The following is a 12,241-nucleotide window of genomic DNA, read 5'->3' as shown; positions in this document are numbered from 1 at the left end:
TCAGAGAACTGGACTCGACACGCCCTATTCACCGCACAAGAATATATCTGACTAGTAATAATCTTAAAACCTATGTATTGATATCTCTCTGTTAGTGTGTCAAGCGGGTGTAAAGCGGCATAAACACAGCAGTGAATAGCAGCTAAACACCATTATAAAAATAAATTACTTTTACAAACCCAAGAAGCAAAGACAGTGAAAGAGAGAGAAATTCTTACACAATGCATTCAGGGGCTGTGATGCAACCTGGATTGACCATATCTAGACCCACAGCTGGATGAGACATAAGGGTGGACACTCTTGGGGCTGAGAGGTTTGGTGAGGTTGGGTGAGCAAACGCAGACCCTTTAAAGTAATACTGCGTGGTACCCATCGCATGGGTCCCAAATCTCCAGGTTCAAGGGCATCTTCCTACATCGAAAACATGCATGAGAAACCCAGAAGATGGTACACCGTGTGATGGGGAAAGGTTTCTAAAACGCACCTCATTTCTCATCTCCTTGTGCCCGGGTTCGCCATTCCAGCCGCTTTACTAGCAATCTCCCTACTTGGAGCATCAGCACCTTTAACCTCCTGTTCCGTACAGGTTGCAATTTGTCCTGAGGATGAACGGGTAGATGGGGAACCAATGAGAGACTAGCTCTTGGTGTTGGGACAGGCACAGGTCACTCTATTGTCCCATCAGGAAGAAGAATTTACCACAGACTCAGCCTGCCCCCCGGAACCAGAACAGGGCCTGAAGCCATCCTGCGCTTTTGCGGCCAGCTCCCAAAAAAGCGAGTTGTAAAATGGAGCTACAGGGCACTGCAATTCACAAACCTGCAGAGTTATAAATGATAACTCTCGTCCACAAATATATTGAGGGAAGGCAAAGAAGAGGATTTGTAATCAAGGCAGAATTGCAGGAAACAAATTTCAGGAGGTATATTCGAATCGCTTTAAAGCACATGAAAAGCGGCAAAACGTTGACAATGATGCCCTTGGCCAAAAAGGGCGTATGCGTTTTTTCCTGAATATATTCAGGAAAAAACGCATACGCCCTTTTTGGCCAACCAAGCAACCTGGAAATGCAAATCAGTGCTACAAAGAAGACTCGCTACCCATCGGTCAAAATGGCCATGCTGAAAAAAGTGTCAAAACCAGAAATGCAGGACAGGCCATGGAGAAATGGGAGCCTTGCTACACTGATGGGCGGGATGTAAATTGCCAAGAGCCACTCTCGAGAAGTGTACGGCGTGTCCTGAAACATCTAAAAAACACAGCTTAGAGAGCATAGGGCACTTCCACTCATGGGGGTATAAATTGGGAAAATGAAAAATCAGCAAGACACAAGCACCCCAAAGTTTAGGGCTGCTCTCTTGACAAGGACCTCCACTTCATTCCACCTTCAATATCCCAGGAAAGAGAAAAATGGATAAAGAAGTTGTGGTCCTTATGTACAATGGAATATCACTCAGCCATGAAATCAATGTCCTAAGGCTAGTAGCAGCATGATGAGTGGATTTAGGTACGACGATTCTAAGTGAAATAAGTCACACAGAAAAGGACACTTCTCATAAGGTATCACTTATAGAGGGAATGTAAAAACCGTTACACTTGAACTGAATTACAAAACAGAACAGAGTCACACATGCAGAAAACACACTATGGCTGCTTAACGGGAAAGGTGAGGTGGGGTGATACATAAAACAAGGGTTTCAAATTAGCTCAGATACCGTTCCATAAACCCAATATGTAATAGACAAGACCTACTCCTTGCTCAGAGAACTGGACTCGACACGCCCTATTCACCGCACAAGAATATATCTGACTAGTAATAATCTTAAAACCTATGTATTGATATCTCTCTGTTAGTGTGTCAAGCGGGTGTAAAGCGGCATAAACACAGCAGTGAATAGCAGCTAAACCCCATTATAAAAATAAATTACTTTGAAAAACCCAAGAAGCAAAGACAGTGAAAGAGAGAGAAATTCTTACACAATGCGTTCAGGGGCTGTGATGCAACCTGGATTGACCATATCTAGACCCACAGCTGGATGAGACATAAGGGTGGACACTCTTGGGGCTGAGAGGTTTGGTGAGGTTGGGTGAGCAAACGCAGACCCTTTAAAGTAATACTGCGTGGTACCCATCGCATGGGTCCCAAATCTCCAGGTTCAAGGGCATCTTCCTACATCGAAAACATGCATGAGAAACCCAGAAGATGGTACACCGTGTGATGGGGAAAGGTTTCTAAAACGCACCTCATTTCTCATCTCCTTGTGCCCGGGTTCGCCATTCCAGCCGCTTTACTAGCAATCTCCCTACTTGGAGCATCAGCACCTTTAACCTCCTGTTCCGTACAGGTTGCAATTTGTCCTGAGGATGAACGGGTAGATGGGGAACCAATGAGAGACTAGCTCTTGGTGTTGGGACAGGCACAGGTCACTCTATTGTCCCATCAGGAAGAAGAATTTACCACAGACTCAGCCTGCCCCCCGGAACCAGAACAGGGCCTGAAGCCATCCTGCGCTTTTGCGGCCAGCTCCCAAAAAAGCGAGTTGTAAAATGGAGCTACAGGGCACTGCAATTCACAAACCTGCAGAGTTATAAATGATAACTCTCGTCCACAAATATATTGAGGGAAGGCAAAGAAGAGGATTTGTAATCAAGGCAGAATTGCAGGAAACAAATTTCAGGAGGTATATTCGAATCGCTTTAAAGCACATGAAAAGCGGCAAAACGTTGACAATGATGCCCTTGGCCAAAAAGGGCGTATGCGTTTTTTCCTGAATATATTCAGGAAAAAACGCATACGCCCTTTTTGGCCAACCAAGCAACCTGGAAATGCAAATCAGTGCTACAAAGAAGACTCGCTACCCATCGGTCAAAATGGCCATGCTGAAAAAAGTGTCAAAACCAGAAATGCAGGACAGGCCATGGAGAAATGGGAGCCTTGCTACACTGATGGGCGGGATGTAAATTGGCAAGAGCCACTCTCGAGAAGTGTACGGCGTGTCCTGAAACATCTAAAAAACACAGCTTAGAGAGCATAGGGCACTTCCACTCATGGGGGTATAAATTGGGAAAATGAAAAATCAGCAAGACACAAGCACCCCAAAGTTTAGGGCTGCTCTCTTGACAAGGACCTCCACTTCATTCCACCTTCAATATCCCAGGAAAGAGAAAAATGGATAAAGAAGTTGTGGTCCTTATGTACAATGGAATATCACTCAGCCATGAAATCAATGTCCTAAGGCTAGTAGCAGCATGATGAGTGGATTTAGGTACAACGATTCTAAGTGAAATAAGTCACACAGAAAAGGACACTTCTCATAAGGTATCACTGATAGAGGGAATGTAAAAACCGTTACACTTGAACTGAATTACAAAACAGAACAGAGTCACACATGCAGAAAACACACTATGGCTGCTTAACGGGAAAGGTGAGGTGGGGTGATACATAAAACAAGGGTTTCAAATTAGCTCAGATACCGTTCCATAAACCCAATATGTAATAGACAAGACCTACTCCTTGCTCAGAGAACTGGACTCGACACGCCCTATTCACCGCACAAGAATATATCTGACTAGTAATAATCTTAAAACCTATGTATTGATATCTCTCTGTTAGTGTGTCAAGCGGGTGTAAAGCGGCATAAACACAGCAGTGAATAGCAGCTAAACCCCATTATAAAAATAAATTACTTTGAAAAACCCAAGAAGCAAAGACAGTGAAAGAGAGAGAAATTCTTACACAATGCGTTCAGGGGCTGTGATGCAACCTGGATTGACCATATCTAGACCCACAGCTGGATGAGACATAAGGGTGGACACTCTTGGGGCTGAGAGGTTTGGTGAAGGTGGGTGAGCAAACACAGACCCTTTAAAGTAATACTGCGTGGTACCCATCGCATGGGTCCCAAATCTCCAGGTTCAAGGGCATCTTCCTACATCGAAAACATGCATGAGAAACCCAGAAGATGGTACACCGTGTGATGGGGAAAGGTTTCTAAAACGCACCTCATTTCTCATCTCCTTGTGCCCGGGTTCGCCATTCCAGCTGCTTTACTAGCAATCTCCCTACTTGGAGCATCAGCACCTTTAACCTCCTGTTCCGTACAGGTTGCAATTTGTCCTGAGGTTGAACGGGAAGACGGGGAACCAGGGAGAGACTAGCTCTTGGTGTTGGGACAGGCACAGGTCACTCTATTTTCCCATCAGGAAGAAGAATTAACCACAGGCTCATCCTGCCCCCCTGAACCAGAACAGGGCCTGAAGCCATCCTGCGCTTTTGCGGCCAGCTCCCAAAAACGCGAGTTGTAAATTGGAGGTTCAGGGCACTGCAATTCACAAACATGCAGAGTTATAAATGATAACTCTCGTCCACAAATATATTGAGGGAAGGCAAAGAAGAGGATTTGAAATCAAGGTAAAATTGCAGGGAACAGATTTCAGGAGGTAGATTCGAATCGCCTTTAAAGCACATGAAAAGCGGCAAAACGTTGACAATGATGCCCTTGGCCAAAAAGGGCGTATGCGTTTTTTCCTGAATATATTCAGGAAAAAACGCATACGCCCTTTTTGGCCAACCAAGCAACCTGGAAAGGCAAATCAGCGCTACAAAGAAGTCTCACTTCCCATCGGTCAAAAGGGCCATGCTGAAAAAAGTGTCAAAACCAGAAATGCAGGACAGGCCATGGAGAAATGGGAGCCTTGCTACACTGATGGGCGGGATGTAAATTGCCAACAGCCACTCTGGAGAAGTGTACGGTGTGTCCTGAAACATCTAAAAAACACAGCTTAGAGAGCATAGGGCACTTCCACTCATGGGGGTATAAATTGGGAAAATGAAAAATCAGCAAGGCACAAGCACCCCAAAGTTTAGGGCTGCTCTGTTGACAAGGACCTCCACTTCATTCCACCTTCAATATCCCAGGAAAGAAAAATGGATAAAGAAGTTGTGGCCCTTATGTACAATGGAATATCACTCAGCCATGAAATCAATGTCATAAGGCTAGTAGCAGCATGATGAGTGGATTTAGGTACGACGATTCTAAGTGAAATAAGTCACACAGAAAAGGACACTTCTCATAAGGTATCACTGATAGAGGGAATGTAAAAACCGTTACGCTTGAACTGAATTACAAAACAGAACAGAGTCACACATGCAGAAAACACACTATGGCTGCTTAACGGGAAAGGTGAGGTGGGGTGATACATAAAACAAGGGTTTCAAATTAGCTCAGATACTGTTCGATAAACCCAATATGTAATAGACAAGACCTACTCCTTGCTCAGAGAACTGGACTCAACACGCCCTATTCACCGCACAAGAATATATCTGACTAGTAATAATCTTAAAACCTATGTATTGATATCTCTCTGTTAGTGTGTCAAGTGGGTGTAAAGCGGCATAAACACAGCAGTGAAAAGCAGCTAAACCCCATTATAAAAATAAATTACTTTTACAAACCCATGAAACAAAGACAGTGAAAGAGAGAGAAATTCTTACACAATGCGTTCAGGGGCTGTGATGCAACCTGGATTGACCATATCTAGACCCACAGCTGGATGAGACATAAGGGTGGACACTCTTGGGGCTGAGAGGTTTGGTGAGGGTGGGTGAGCAAACGCAGACCCTTTAAAGTAATACTGCGTGGTACCCATCGCATGGGTCCCAAATCTCCAGGTTCAAGGGCATCTTCCTACATCGAAAACATGCATGAGAAACCCAGAAGATGGTACACCGTGTGATGGGGAAAGGTTTCTAAAACGCACCTCATTTCTCATCTCCTTGTGCCCGGGTTCGCCATTCCAGCCGCTTTACTAGCAATCTCCCTACTTGGAGCATCAGCACCTTTAACCTCCTGTTCCGTACAGGTTGCAATTTCTCCTGAGGATGAACGGGTAGATGGGGAACCAATGAGAGACTAGCTCTTGGTGTTGGGACAGGCACAGGTCACTCTATTGTCCCATCAGGAAGAAGAATTTACCACAGACTCAGCCTGCCCCCCGGAACCAGAACAGGGCCTGAAGCCATCCTGCGCTTTTGCGGCCAGCTCCCAAAAAAGCGAGTTGTAAAATGGAGCTACAGGGCACTGCAATTCACAAACCTGCAGAGTTATAAATGATAACTCTCGTCCACAAATATATTGAGGGAAGGCAAAGAAGAGGATTTGTAATCAAGGCAGAATTGCAGGAAACAAATTTCAGGAGGTATATTCGAATCGCTTTAAAGCACATGAAAAGCGGCAAAACGTTGACAATGATGCCCTTGGCCAAAAAGGGCGTATGCGTTTTTTCCTGAATATATTCAGGAAAAAACGCATACGCCCTTTTTGGCCAACCAAGCAACCTGGAAATGCAAATCAGTGCTACAAAGAAGACTCGCTACCCATCGGTCAAAATGGCCATGCTGAAAAAAGTGTCAAAACCAGAAATGCAGGACAGGCCATGGAGAAATGGGAGCCTTGCTACACTGATGGGCGGGATGTAAATTGGCAAGAGCCACTCTCGAGAAGTGTACGGCGTGTCCTGAAACATCTAAAAAACACAGCTTAGAGAGCATAGGGCACTTCCACTCATGGGGGTATAAATTGGGAAAATGAAAAATCAGCAAGACACAAGCACCCCAAAGTTTAGGGCTGCTCTCTTGACAAGGACCTCCACTTCATTCCACCTTCAATATCCCAGGAAAGAGAAAAATGGATAAAGAAGTTGTGGTCCTTATGTACAATGGAATATCACTCAGCCATGAAATCAATGTCCTAAGGCTAGTAGCAGCATGATGAGTGGATTTAGGTACAACGATTCTAAGTGAAATAAGTCACACAGAAAAGGACACTTCTCATAAGGTATCACTGATAGAGGGAATGTAAAAACCGTTACACTTGAACTGAATTACAAAACAGAACAGAGTCACACATGCAGAAAACACACTATGGCTGCTTAACGGGAAAGGTGAGGTGGGGTGATACATAAAACAAGGGTTTCAAATTAGCTCAGATACCGTTCCATAAACCCAATATGTAATAGACAAGACCTACTCCTTGCTCAGAGAACTGGACTCGACACGCCCTATTCACCGCACAAGAATATATCTGACTAGTAATAATCTTAAAACCTATGTATTGATATCTCTCTGTTAGTGTGTCAAGCGGGTGTAAAGCGGCATAAACACAGCAGTGAATAGCAGCTAAACCCCATTATAAAAATAAATTACTTTGAAAAACCCAAGAAGCAAAGACAGTGAAAGAGAGAGAAATTCTTACACAATGCGTTCAGGGGCTGTGATGCAACCTGGATTGACCATATCTAGACCCACAGCTGGATGAGACATAAGGGTGGACACTCTTGGGGCTGAGAGGTTTGGTGAGGGTGGGTGAGCAAACACAGACCCTTTAAAGTAATACTGCGTGGTACCCATCGCATGGGTCCCAAATCTCCAGGTTCAAGGGCATCTTCCTACATCGAAAACATGCATGAGAAACCCAGAAGATGGTACACCGTGTGATGGGGAAAGGTTTCTAAAACGCACCTCATTTCTCATCTCCTTGTGCCCGGGTTCGCCATTCCAGCTGCTTTACTAGCAATCTCCCTACTTGGAGCATCAGCACCTTTAACCTCCTGTTCCGTACAGGTTGCAATTTGTCCTGAGGTTGAACGGGAAGACGGGGAACCAGGGAGAGACTAGCTCTTGGTGTTGGGACAGGCACAGGTCACTCTATTTTCCCATCAGGAAGAAGAATTAACCACAGGCTCATCCTGCCCCCCTGAACCAGAACAGGGCCTGAAGCCATCCTGCGCTTTTGCGGCCAGCTCCCAAAAACGCGAGTTGTAAATTGGAGGTTCAGGGCACTGCAATTCACAAACATGCAGAGTTATAAATGATAACTCTCGTCCACAAATATATTGAGGGAAGGCAAAGAAGAGGATTTGAAATCAAGGTAAAATTGCAGGGAACAGATTTCAGGAGGTAGATTCGAATCGCCTTTAAAGCACATGAAAAGCGGCAAAACGTTGACAATGATGCCCTTGGCCAAAAAGGGCGTATGCGTTTTTTCCTGAATATATTCAGGAAAAAACGCATACGCCCTTTTTGGCCAACCAAGCAACCTGGAAAGGCAAATCAGCGCTACAAAGAAGTCTCACTTCCCATCGGTCAAAAGGGCCATGCTGAAAAAAGTGTCAAAACCAGAAATGCAGGACAGGCCATGGAGAAATGGGAGCCTTGCTACACTGATGGGCGGGATGTAAATTGGCAAGAGCCACTCTCGAGAAGTGTACGGCGTGTCCTGAAACATCTAAAAAACACAGCTTAGAGAGCATAGGGCACTTCCACTCATGGGGGTATAAATTGGGAAAATGAAAAATCAGCAAGACACAAGCACCCCAAAGTTTAGGACTGCTCTCTTGACAAGGACCTCCACTTCATTCCACCTTCAATATCCCAGGAAAGAGAAAAATGGATAAAGAAGTTGTGGTCCTTATGTACAATGGAATATCACTCAGCCATGAAATCAATGTCCTAAGGCTAGTAGCAGCATGATGAGTGGATTTAGGTATGACGATTCTAAGTGAAATAAGTCACACAGAAAAGGACACTTCTCATAAGGTATCACTTATAGAGGGAATGTAAAAACCGTTACCCTTGAACTGAATTACAAAACAGAACAGAGTCACACATGCAGAAAACACACTATGGCTGCTTAACGGGAAAGGTGAGGTGGGGTGATACATAAAACAAGGGTTTCAAATTAGCTCAGATACCGTTCCATAAACCCAATATGTAATAGACAAGACCTACTCCTTGCTCAGAGAACTGGACTTGACACGGCCTATTCACCGCACAAGAATATATCTGACTAGTAATAATCTTAAAACCTATGTATTGATATCTCTCTGTTAGTGTGTCAAGCGGGTGTAAAGCGGCATAAACACAGCAGTGAATAGCAGCTAAATCCCATTATAAAAATAAATTACTTTGAAAAACCCAAGAAGCAAAGACAGTGAAAGAGAGAGAAATTCTTACACAATGCGTTCAGGGGCTGTGATGCAACCTGGATTGACCATATCTAGACCCACAGCTGGATGAGACATAAGGGTGGACACTCTTGGGGCTGAGAGGTTTGGTGAGGGTGGGTGAGCAAACGCAGACCCTTTAAAGTAATACTGCGTGGTACCCATCGCATGGGTCCCAAATCTCCAGGTTCAAGGGCATCTTCCTACATCGAAAACATGCATGAGAAACCCAGAAGATGGTACACCGTGTGATGGGGAAAGGTTTCTAAAACGCACCTCATTTCTCATCTCCTTGTGCCCGGGTTCGCCATTCCAGCCGCTTTACTAGCAATCTCCCTACTTGGAGCATCAGCACCTTTAACCTCCTGTTCCGTACAGGTTGCAATTTCTCCTGAGGATGAACGGGTAGATGGGGAACCAATGAGAGACTAGCTCTTGGTGTTGGGACAGGCACAGGTCACTCTATTGTCCCATCAGGAAGAAGAATTTACCACAGACTCAGCCTGCCCCCCGGAACCAGAACAGGGCCTGAAGCCATCCTGCGCTTTTGCGGCCAGCTCCCAAAAAAGCGAGTTGTAAAATGGAGCTACAGGGCACTGCAATTCACAAACCTGCAGAGTTATAAATGATAACTCTCGTCCACAAATATATTGAGGGAAGGCAAAGAAGAGGATTTGTAATCAAGGCAGAATTGCAGGAAACAAATTTCAGGAGGTATATTCGAATCGCTTTAAAGCACATGAAAAGCGGCAAAACGTTGACAATGATGCCCTTGGCCAAAAAGGGCGTATGCGTTTTTTCCTGAATATATTCAGGAAAAAACGCATACGCCCTTTTTGGCCAACCAAGCAACCTGGAAATGCAAATCAGTGCTACAAAGAAGACTCGCTACCCATCGGTCAAAATGGCCATGCTGAAAAAAGTGTCAAAACCAGAAATGCAGGACAGGCCATGGAGAAATGGGAGCCTTGCTACACTGATGGGCGGGATGTAAATTGGCAAGAGCCACTCTCGAGAAGTGTACGGCGTGTCCTGAAACATCTAAAAAACACAGCTTAGAGAGCATAGGGCACTTCCACTCATGGGGGTATAAATTGGGAAAATGAAAAATCAGCAAGACACAAGCACCCCAAAGTTTAGGGCTGCTCTCTTGACAAGGACCTCCACTTCATTCCACCTTCAATATCCCAGGAAAGAGAAAAATGGATAAAGAAGTTGTGGTCCTTATGTACAATGGAATATCACTCAGCCATGAAATCAATGTCCTAAGGCTAGTAGCAGCATGATGAGTGGATTTAGGTACAACGATTCTAAGTGAAATAAGTCACACAGAAAAGGACACTTCTCATAAGGTATCACTGATAGAGGGAATGTAAAAACCGTTACACTTGAACTGAATTACAAAACAGAACAGAGTCACACATGCAGAAAACACACTATGGCTGCTTAACGGGAAAGGTGAGGTGGGGTGATACATAAAACAAGGGTTTCAAATTAGCTCAGATACCGTTCCATAAACCCAATATGTAATAGACAACACCTACTCCTTGCTCAGAGAACTGGACTTGACACGGCCTATTCACCGCACAAGAATATATCTGACTAGTAATAATCTTAAAACCTATGTATTGATATCTCTCTGTTAGTGTGTCAAGCGGGTGTAAAGCGGCATAAACACAGCAGTGAATAGCAGCTAAATCCCATTATAAAAATAAATTACTTTGAAAAACCCAAGAAGCAAAGACAGTGAAAGAGAGAGAAATTCTTACACAATGCGTTCAGGGGCTGTGATGCAACCTGGATTGACCATATCTAGACCCACAGCTGGATGAGACATAAGGGTGGACACTCTTGGGGCTGAGAGGTTTGGTGAGGGTGGGTGAGCAAACACAGACCCTTTAAAGTAATACTGCGTGGTACCCATCGCATGGGTCCCAAATCTCCAGGTTCAAGGGCATCTTCCTACATCGAAAACATGCATGAGAAACCCAGAAGATGGTACACCGTGTGATGGGGAAAGGTTTCTAAAACGCACCTCATTTCTCATCTCCTTGTGCCCGGGTTCGCCATTCCAGCCGCTTTACTAGCAATCTCCCTACTTGGAGCATCAGCACCTTTAACCTCCTGTTCCGTACAGGTTGCAATTTGTCCTGAGGTTGAACGGGAAGACGGGGAACCAGGGAGAGACTAGCTCTTGGTGTTGGGACAGGCACAGGTCACTCTATTTTCCCATCAGGAAGAAGAATTAACCACAGGCTCATCCTGCCCCCCTGAACCAGAACAGGGCCTGAAGCCATCCTGCGCTTTTGCGGCCAGCTCCCAAAAACGCGAGTTGTAAAATGGAGCTACAGGGCACTGCAATTCACAAACATGCAGAGTTATAAATGATAACTCTCGTCCACAAATATATTGAGGGAAGGCAAAGAAGAGGATTTGAAATCAAGGTAAAATTGCAGGGAACAGATTTCAGGAGGTAGATTCGAATCGCCTTTAAAGCACATGAAAAGCGGCAAAACGTTGACAATGATGCCCTTGGCCAAAAAGGGCGTATGCGTTTTTTCCTGAATATATTCATAAAAAAACGCATACGCCCTTTTTGGCCAACCAAGCAACCTGGAAAGGCAAATCAGCGCTACAAAGAAGCCTCACTTCCCATCGGTCAAAAGGGCCATGCTGAAAAAAGTGTCAAAACCAGAAATGCAGGACAGGCCATGGAGAAATGGGAGCCTTGCTACACTGATGGGCGGGATGTAAATTGCCAACAGCCACTCTGGAGAAGTGTACGGTGTGTCCTGAAACATCTAAAAAACACAGCTTAGAGAGCATAGGGCACTTCCACTCATGGGGGTATAAATTGGGAAAATGAAAAATCAGCAAGGCACAAGCACCCCAAAGTTTAGGGCTGCTCTGTTGACAAGGACCTCCACTTCATTCCACCTTCAATATCCCAGGAAAGAAAAATGGATAAAGAAGTTGTGGCCCTTATGTACAATGGAATATCACTCAGCCATGAAATCAATGTCATAAGGCTAGTAGCAGCATGATGAGTGGATTTAGGTACGACGATTCTAAGTGAAATAAGTCACACAGAAAAGGACACTTCTCATAAGGTATCACTGATAGAGGGAATGTAAAAACCGTTACGCTTGAACTGAATTACAAAACAGAACAGAGTCACACATGCAGAAAACACACTATGGCTGCTTAACGGGAAAGGTGAGGTGGGGTGATACATAAA

This window comes from Balaenoptera ricei, chromosome 4 (genome assembly GCF_028023285.1).
Source record: "Balaenoptera ricei isolate mBalRic1 chromosome 4, mBalRic1.hap2, whole genome shotgun sequence".
Lineage (NCBI taxonomy): Eukaryota > Metazoa > Chordata > Mammalia > Artiodactyla > Balaenopteridae > Balaenoptera > Balaenoptera ricei.
This window is presented reverse-complemented; position numbering follows the sequence as displayed.